The following is a 9,783-nucleotide window of genomic DNA, read 5'->3' as shown; positions in this document are numbered from 1 at the left end:
GAAGAGGCACCCTTCAAATTTGCAGACGACTACCGTCTGTTCACAAGTCTTTTGCTCATGGGGTGGGGCTGCATCTACTTCAAGAGAGGACCATTTACTACTCTTTTTAAACTATGAAACTTCCAACCTGATAAAGATAGAACTCCTCTATACCGTCACTGACCTTAGACAATTATCAAATCTTGGGAATGTCTTTTCATTTCCCATGAAGGCGTTATTCTTTGGGTTCCCAGATGCCTTGAAGGCACTGCGTCTAAATTTGCTTCAATGACTATCTCTGTTCCTTCCAGCTACATAATCCCTCCCTCTACATCCCCACTGATTGTCTAAATCACTCCTGCCCTGCTCTACTCATCCCTCCATCCTTTGAAAACCCAAGCACTCAGCACCAGTTCTTTGGGAACTTTTCTAATGATAAGCTATGTTCTTCCCATCTTTTCCTTTCCTCTTTCTTTCTTCCTTCCCTTCCTCCCTCATTCCTCCCTCTCCTCCCTCCTTCCTTTCTCCCCTTGTTCTTTATTTCCCTTTCTTTCTAATTTAAATTTTCTTCCCAACTAATATATGTATCTGGTTTAAAAAGTCAAGTGGCATAATTCTTTTAAGTAAAAAGAATAGTTCCATACTTCCCATCGCCTAGTTCTATGCCTGAGAAAGATGACTTTCCATTGCTTTGCCTGTCTCCTCTGCCATTTACCTCCATGTTTCCAAATAATGTGCTTATATTGCTATTTCTGGACTTTTTTCCAATTTTACAAATTGTCTATTTACTTCATTCTAAAAACGACCAGGATTTAGTAGTCTGATCGCATTGCCAACATACATACTTCTCTTTCCCCCATCTCTCCATGATAGCTCCATAATGCTTTTAAAATATTGGGTATTTTCTTTGTTATGTTTATGTTAAATTTTTAGTCACATGGAAACTTCTAGAAAACATAGCTACATTCCCTTACTTGCATAACTTTTAGTTTTTCCTGGATTTAGTAATTGCCTCATTTATTTGCTTGAATCTATCATTAACATATCCATAATCTGCCTGACTGAACTCTAAATCTGTATAAATGCAGTCATGCATGGTGGTTTTATGGGGTTTTTGGTGAAACCTCATCCTAGAACCCTCTGTTTGCCCATTCTGATCTGGACTGATGGCTCTATTAGCCTCAGCACAGTTATTTTCCTGGTACTTTCCTTCATCTTCATCTTGGGAATTCCCTCGGCTTCTCTCCCACATTGGATCACAGTTCCTGAATCATTTGTCTTCCTTGATTTGTGCCCTTGATTTGCCCTTGATACACCAGTATTCTCTCAAGAAAGTGCGTAAGTCTGAGGAGTATGGGAGCAGAAGGGATGGATAATGATTTTGAAATTTTGTTGCATGTCTGAAAATGTCCTTTCTATCCTCAAACTTAATTTATAATTTGATTTTCTATAGACTTCTGTGTTGTAAATTGTTTTCCCTTAAATCTGTGAAGGTTTTGCTCCATTGAATTCTAGCTGTTAGGAAGTCCAAAACATTTGGATGCCAATCCTTGTCTGTAAGCTTTTAAGATACTCTCTTTGTCTCAGGTTTTCCTGATGAGGTCCTTTTCATTTGTTACATTGTATATAAATGGATTCTTTAGAATTTGTGCTCCAAACATTTATTAAATTCTTGCTATATGCAGGAACTACTTTAAAATTCATGTCTGGAGTTCTATGAAATTTTCTTTTATTATCTCCTACCTTCGATTTTCTATTTTCTCAATTTCTGGAGCTCCTCTTTTCTATCTCTTGGATATCCTGACTGATCCTCTAATTTTCTTACCTTTTCTCTTTGATTCTCTATTTCTTTTTCTATTTATTCTCCTACTCAAAAGATGCCCTTAATTATCTTCTGTTCTTGTCTAAAAAAATGCAATTTCTTCTCTTAACTATCAGATTATATTAATTAAAATTTTGAAGTTTGTTTTCATTGTTCTTGTTTCCTCTACGTCCTTTTTTTTTTTTTTTTTCTGTTTTGGATTCCATGTTTAATAATAGCAGATTTTCTCAAATCACTGGATATCTGTCCATTTCAGCCTGAGGTTCTAAAGAGCTGAGAGTAAGCTGTGGGAGCCCAGGTTTATGAATTGCAAGTGTTTTCTCTCAGCCTAGGAAATTCTGCTAAAGCTGGTCCTCCATCCTCTTGCTAAGTGACCTGTAAACCTGGCAGCTGTAATCTGGGATATCTGGGGGAAGGGAGGGGAGAGGGAGGCCCAGGCATCTCACCATTTAGAATGCAGATAACCACCTAATGCCTTCATTTTCAGTACTGGCTTCCCTTCCATGGTTAGCTCACTGGTCCACCAGTCCAGAGCTTCACTTTGATGGGACTCTTGATCATAACCTTCTCATTTCTTCCAGAGTCAAGAGGGACAGCGGACCAGGTATGTGGATGAGAAAAGGCATTGGGAGGTAACAACTGTTCCCTACAATGTTTCATAGATCCATCTGGGATTAGCCATCTCCTGCCTCCCACTTCTGAGCTGCTTGGTGCCTCCAGTCCCTGAGCCTTTTCAAGGTTCTGTGGTCACTCTTGGCTTTTCTCCTTCAGCATGTAAATTTCCAGAAAGCTCAAATCTCTGTGAGTTACCACTGCCCCATGACTCATCTGCTTTTTTGTCTGCTCCTCTTCACTTTATTCTTGTCATTTGGGGGGCTTTTGAGAGAGAAGAATACGTATTCAATCTGCCACATTTAATTTAAAGTCTGTTTTATTGTTTCTTTCTAGCCATTTTCCCTTTGGTGAAGATATTTTCTCTTCTTACTTTATTCTTCCCAGTCTCCAATTACCTCAAAGCAGTGGCTGTGGCCAGTTACCTGTCTGTGAAGTGGATAGAAAAGCCATGAGGACTGGTTTTTAAGATGATGAGGAGTGAGGGAGAAACTGAGAAAGGTGGCCTGACTTCAGGAACACCCATCCACACTCAGCCTAGGCTTTGGGAATGGATCACACGGGGGATGGGGAAGGGCTGAGGATGGGAGGCAGCTGCTCAGCAACAATGACTTCAGGCTGAGGTTTGCTCCAGCCTTCCTGGAGAGCAAAAGTGGGCCTTGGAGGGATTGTCTGCATCTGGAGAGCTCCTAGAAACTCTAAGCAAATCCAGAGGAGATTGTGGTCACTAGCCCTCGGATTTAGCACCAGTGGACATGTAGTCAAGACATCTGGAAAAACAAATGCAAGAACGGTCTCCAGAGTTTGCTGCATTCATGTCACAGCCCCATGGGTTTGCTAGATGTAGGAACTCTGGAAAACTTGCTTAATTCTCCGAGCCTCAGTTTTTTCAACTGTAAAATGGGATCATTAGCCATACCTTCCCCCTAGGGTTGTTGTGAAGATTAAATCTGTTTATATATATAAAGGGCTTAAAATAGTTGCAGGTACTTAGCAATGACTCAATTAAAAAATGGGGGGTGAGCCTCGTCCGATCATGCTGCATGCCTGACACTTAGTCAACAAGCCTTTTGTGACCAGATGGGTGAAATATATCTAGACATAATCACACGGGACTGTCTTTGTCTGTGAATTTTATGGTCAGTTTCTGTGCTTGGCAACAGAACTTTCAAAGAACTATTTTCATGTTTGCTTTTAGTTGGAATAATTAGCCACATAGCACTGCAATTAAAGAGATGTACACTTTCAAATCTCTTCCAAAAACACCACCAGATAGACAAATCATGACTGATTAACCAAGAGCTATGCTTTGTTTGATCCAGTAACAACTCTGCCCCAGGCACGTCGGCACGGTCTTCCAGGACTCTGACTGATCAGCAAGGAACCAAATGGCTGGTAATTTCTAATTTATAAACACTGCTTGACGTAGGCAGTCGGGCACGCCGCCACACTGTTATGGCCTGAAACGGCCCAGCCACTTTTCAGTGCACTAAAAGCAATTTCAAGTGGCTTAATAACTCTTTACTCACCTCTCCACTGGGGTCCACAGACACCATTGGATGGAGCCGCCTTCAGTAGCCTCAGGACAAGGGGTTCAGGTTACAGCTTCATGGGGTTTCTAGATGAACAATGCGTATATTGTGAAGGTCCCATCTGTCAAAATAATCAAAGTATAAAGAGGGACATAATACAATTAAACCTTTAAGACGTGTACATTTATCTTTGGTTTTTCAAAACTGATCTCCATTTGGCAAGATTTTCTTTGGCAAAGAAGTCACAAATTGGCATTCTTTGATACAAATTGCGATCTTGCCTAAGATGAATCTCTGGATACAAAGATGGAAATAAGAAGAAGCAACTAGTACTACTGGGAGCGGGTGGGGGTGGGGGGGAATCCTGTTTATAAACTAAGCATTCCAATAAGACAGGTAACTAACTAGCTCAAGTTAAACACAACTTTTATCGTTAAAAACAATGAAACATTTCCTCTAGCTGATAGCATGGGGAGAAGGCGACAGATGGGCAAAGGGAAGAATTGGATAATTCCTGATGGTAAAAGAACGCTGTCCTCTCTGGTTGCTGTGACCCCAGCAGTGTCACCACTGGAATCTACATCCCTCATCACTTCCGTTCTGTTCTCAGGGGCTCAAGCAGGACCTGATTTCTCACTTTCAGCCTATTCAGCAGCTACAGTCATCTCCCAGACCCCTGCTATCTGAGTCTAAGTGAGGTGCTCCTCCACCTGTCGAAATGCCCTCTCTCTGGTCACCCCAAAGTGATGTCTCACCTCCTATTATCATCCATCTATGTAGCAGCTACACACAAGTCCCACAGCAGGGCAGCCGTTCTCTATCTGTAATCTGAGCCCAGGTCGCCACACTCAGATGAGCCATCCTTGGACCCTGCCAGGGTCTCATGCTGTGGCTACATGATTCTGGTTACGATTTCTCCACACCTGGTTTTCAGTGCATTGGCAGAAATCCTTACCCTTTCTGCAAGAGAACCTTACCTCCTCTTCTCTCTTCTCCATTCCATTAGACCAAGCCAAACAAGACACACCATCCAGGGGCTGTGGCCTCTTTTTGCTTCTCTGGCAAATGAATTATTGGGTATTCGGGGCACCTACAACCTTGTCTGGGTCTGGAAGGGCACTGAATGAAAGGCAGACACCCAGACATCCCTTAGCAGCTCTGAATGCCATTAGACTGGTGTCCTTCTTCTAGCAAGGTGCCTTCCATCAAGGGCTCATCATCATTTGTCTAGACAAGATCCTGATCTGTTTAATGAATCTAGTCTTACAAGACAAGAGCACCACCTCAGGACCGACCCTAAAAACTGTGTGTTCAGGAACTCAAATGAAGTTTCTGGGCCACGTTTTGTCTGGCCAAAAGTGGTGGTGTGATACTAAACTAAATATTGGTGGAATGTCTTTGAAGATGATTAGAGATGTACAGTAATTTGTGGGGTCCACTGCTGATTGCCATTGACTTGTTCTTCATTTTTCTACATTTATGGCAGAAACAACATCTTTGGGAAAGGAAAGCATTTGCCCGGTCCAGTCCTTATCACATCTGTAAGGTTCCGGCATTTAAAAGCTGGGCTAACATTTACTGTGATCTTGGTCTACTCTACCCTGCAGAAAGGTTCTGACTTTGAAGGGGGTATGGAATTCCTTCCTAGCATTGATATCTTGAGGGAACAACACTGGCCAAAGTCAATCACTAGCTCTGGAGCAAAACTTTTCATAATCAAGACCTCCTTGGGCCACCTATACTGCCACCTCTTAGAAGAGTTAAAGCAGGCCTAGAAACTCAGGTTTCAAGGGATCAGGTCAGTGCTACAAGGCATTTTACCTCTTTGTCAAGTAAGTTAGAAACAGTCAACCAGGAAAATATTATGTCTATCAAGGTGGACTATTTGGGACAGTGGGGTTACTCCATTTCCAGAAATTTTCTGTTCCTAAACTTCAAGTGAAAGCTGAATGAAATGACTCAGTGAAAGTAACTGATCATTAGGCCTTGCCCCCAGCCCTTTAAATGAAACTGATCCACTCATTGTCATGGTTCAGAGATCTTAGAATCCAACTATGAGCATCAGACTCATCACAGACACTTGCCTCACCCTCAGGCTTTCCTACTTGACCCAGTACTCTCAGCTTTTCAATCTTCTGGCACTTTCGGTTCCCCAAACCTGGCTTTAAGGCCTCTTGCTATTTTAGCACTCCACTGGAATCTCTTCAGTGTTTTTTAACCTCAAGCTCCTGCTAAACTGTTAGGATCTCAGCAGGGATTTCTCTACAAGTTTTGGCTTCACAGGGCACCAACTTTCACTCCCACCTCACCATCATGGCCAGGTCAGCTCCCTTAAGCTCTTTTGTTCTTGCTAAAGGAGGATGATTATACATCAACTGCCTAAAGAAATATTGCAATATAAAATATCTTAACTTAATTGTTTTGCTTTTTGCTCTAACTGTATCCCCACTTTCCCCACCCAAGCACACAATGCTATAAGCCAACCCTACTTCATTTTTGGAGACTTCATTTAGATATGCTATTACAGTCTCTTATCTGTACATCCACAGTCATGTCCTCATGCTCTTGGCCCTGAATTAAGCAGCACATTGATACACACAACCACATTCACAAAAATGTCACTCTGTCTGTCATCCCTAATTCCTGCTTGCACCTGTATTGTCTTTGCCATATCTTGATGATATGATTCTTGGCCACCATTTTTCCCTGGGTTTGGTTAATTAAGTCACTTCTTCCTATTTCTGCCATTTTATCCAAACTGACTACCCAGCCATCTTTACACAGCACTGAATTCTGAAACAATCCTAGGAGCTGACACTGAAAATTCAGTGTTTTTTCTGAGGACAAAACCAGGACAGATAAGACAAAATTACACTGAGAGAAATGGTATATTAACATAAGGAAAATCTAGCCATGTGGGGTAGCCCACAATGAAACTGCCACAGAAGTGATGAACTCAATATATTTAAGTTGAGGCCAAATGACTAACATAATAAAAGATTCTTTCTTTGGAAAGACATATACTAGAGAGCACCAAAAAGTCTTTCTACCTGTAATATTATTTAAGAACAATACATTTAAATATTTAAGTGTAACTGAACATTAAACTCAGTTTTGTCTGAGGCACCAAAGGCTGAGAGTAGACATACCCAAGAGAGGTGAGGGGACAGACCCCCTGGAAAAGATGTGCCAGGGATTGAGGCTGGTTCTGCCAGCACAGGGAGTCACCATAGCCAGTCCGGCAAAGAGAACGGTTGAAGAAGGAGGGGTAGTCAGAATGCTCTGCCCCCACCTTCTCCAGCCAAGTCTGAGCTTTGCGAGGAGAGTCTGATTTGTATCTCTGTAGTTGAAGGAAGCACAGGAATAAGGAATGGGGCCAGACATAGACTTGAAAAATTTAAAGGCCACAGGAGTGACTAAAGCTGCCTGCTGGTGGCAGAGCAATATGAGACAGAGAATCCTGGGAGGGAGCTGCACTGTCCCCAGTAGGCTCATTTCCCCATGGGACAATTGGAGCTGACCTTGAGCCATTCCAAAAGTCTCCACCCAAGAGGGCTGCCCAAAGAACACCAGGACTCTAATGGAGAGACTCCATGTGTGATGAAGTTCAAGGGTTCCAGGAGCTGAGGGAGGGAAGGGCACACTGACAAGTGGATGAAGCATCCAAGTGTAGGGGAGGAAGACATTTCCTCTACCCTCTCTGGGTTTGTCTGGCCAGAGAACGAATTAAATTCACATGAGACAGAATAGCAGGAGAAAATTAAACAAAGCTTTATAACATGCATACATGGGAGAGGCTCAGGCAAGCTGAGCAACTCACCAAAATGGTTGAAGCCACCACCTTAAATATCATATCCAGCTAAAGACAAAGGAGGATGTTGGGGGTGGGGGGAGTCAGTTACAGGAGGTTACCAGACAAGCACAATAAACAAATGCATATTTAAGTCCTTGCCTTCCCCTTTGATTAAGAGTTTCTAGAGATAAGGTCATCCCCCTTTCTTCCTGATACAGAGAGGGAGACAATTTTACAGATGGAGATTTCCTTTACAATGTAAATGTCTCTTAACAAAGGGTAAGCAAGTTCCACTCCTCAGAGCTTCCTTCCCTGTCCCAGTTTATTAAAAGTAACCAGCCCCAAATAATCCTCATGCCAAAGAGACATATCTTGGGGTGGCCAATGCCAGTCCCCCACACAAGTATCCATTAAAACTCAGTCAGTGAATACACATTACCATACATAGAGGCCCTTTGAATGTTTTAAGACTAAATGGAATAGATTGCCTGGAATGATGGAGAATTTGGGGAAATATCATTGGAAGACTATATTAGGATCACACTTTGAAAGGCCTTGACTGCCAGTCTAAATTCCATAGTACAAAACATTAAGTGGAATTCAGATAGTTATTAGACTGAGAAAAGTCATGGAGTTAGATAATTGGGGAAGATATTATTTCCCTATATGGACCTGATTTCCCCCAAATCAAACTGAACCAATTTCTCTTAAGGTCTATTCTGTCATATTCTTTCCTTTATCCTTGTATCCCAGCTCTCTCCCTTTCAAAGTTTTTGTTTGTCCATATGCATTGAAGTCATATTTAATATTGCCTTCAGTGTCCTCTGCTAGTATTACTTTGCCTTCTAAAATCTTACTGACTTCCTGCTACGATTATCAATTTTATCAGAGATTCCTTATTCCATTTCTCATCCACCAAACCCACACTTTCTGTCTGATGTTAACTTCACTTTCTTAGAACTGCATCTCCTTATATTGATAAATCATGTTACTTAAGTCTTTACAAACTCAACTCAAAACTCGATTTTTCTATGATGCTTATAAGACTTGTGTAGTCATGAACATTCTCCCAAAGGAAAAATTCCAAATTAAAGTTACTGAAAATTATATCCATCCTAAAAAATTTTAATGTGACCTATCTCACTCTCAATTACTCTTTTATCCTCATCTTAGCCTGGGCTGTTCTTTAAAACAAGGCTGTTTTGAAGGAGATGTGCTGTATGTCCGTTTCAATGTTTAAAATTGCTAATAATAACAGTAATGAATTAGATAAATGCTTTTGGTAACTTTCTAGCTCTGAAAGTATTTCGTAATAATAACTATTGATGATGTTAATAAATAATCATGAAAAGAATGAACAACTTCTACATCTGTAAAACTTTATTTTTCAATACACATTACTGTGGTCTCTTGAGACTATTTTGCATATTTTCATTTGTTTACTTGAAGCTAAGATTCTGGAACTGCTCTTATGGGACACATACAAAGAAAATGTCTCTGGTCTCTAAAGTCTTTCCTGACTCATCAAAACTTATTAGAGAAGAGTGACTATCTTGGCAAAGATGTATAGTATTTTGCTGCATTTGTTTGTTTTTTATTAAAATAACTCATATTTGAAATAAAAACCCATATTTTATACAGTACTATTTGTTCCCTTTATTTTTACATAATAACGTTACTTAAATGTATTTTGAAAATAAGTAGATAGAGAAGGGTTTTATTTTTGCTTTTTAGTTTTAACGGTTGAGGATGTACACATGTCTAGGTGTGTGTATATATATCTGTGTGTATTTTAAGAATTCCTTTAGGTTTATTCAACTTATCTCATTTTTTGTTTGTGTAACTTAAAAATCAATAATCATTTTCTTGCTTCATGTTAAATAGTTTAGATAAAATGCAAAAGCAAAAAATTGCACCTGATGCTTGAAAGTTGCTATTCCTGACAGCACTTCATCTTTTTTCGTGCCCATATTGGCTTTTCTCCCGGCCCATCCATTCCTTAATGTAAGTGTTACAAATTGCTCTAAAGTGCCATAAAGCATAAT

General features: G+C 40.6%; 1 long non-coding RNA gene across 2 annotated transcripts in view; it reads right to left on the bottom strand.

The window, feature by feature from the left end:
* Positions 1–2,714: 2,714 nt before the first annotated feature.
* LOC103549055 (uncharacterized) overlaps positions 2,715–9,783 on the bottom strand; it is a 57,430-nt gene continuing 50,361 nt past the window's right edge. For both annotated transcript variants that reach the window (XR_011534024.1, XR_011534023.1), the window contains 2 exons: positions 3,943–4,066; positions 2,715–2,842 (listed from right to left, as the gene is read on the bottom strand). This is a non-coding gene — a long non-coding RNA (uncharacterized lncRNA). The remainder of the gene's footprint in view (positions 2,843–3,942; positions 4,067–9,783) is intronic.

This window comes from Equus przewalskii, chromosome 27, assembly GCF_037783145.1.
Source record: "Equus przewalskii isolate Varuska chromosome 27, EquPr2, whole genome shotgun sequence".
NCBI classification, from domain to species: domain Eukaryota; kingdom Metazoa; phylum Chordata; class Mammalia; order Perissodactyla; family Equidae; genus Equus; species Equus przewalskii.
Note: the sequence above shows the minus strand (reverse complement) of the source record. Positions and strands in the feature narration are given on the sequence as shown.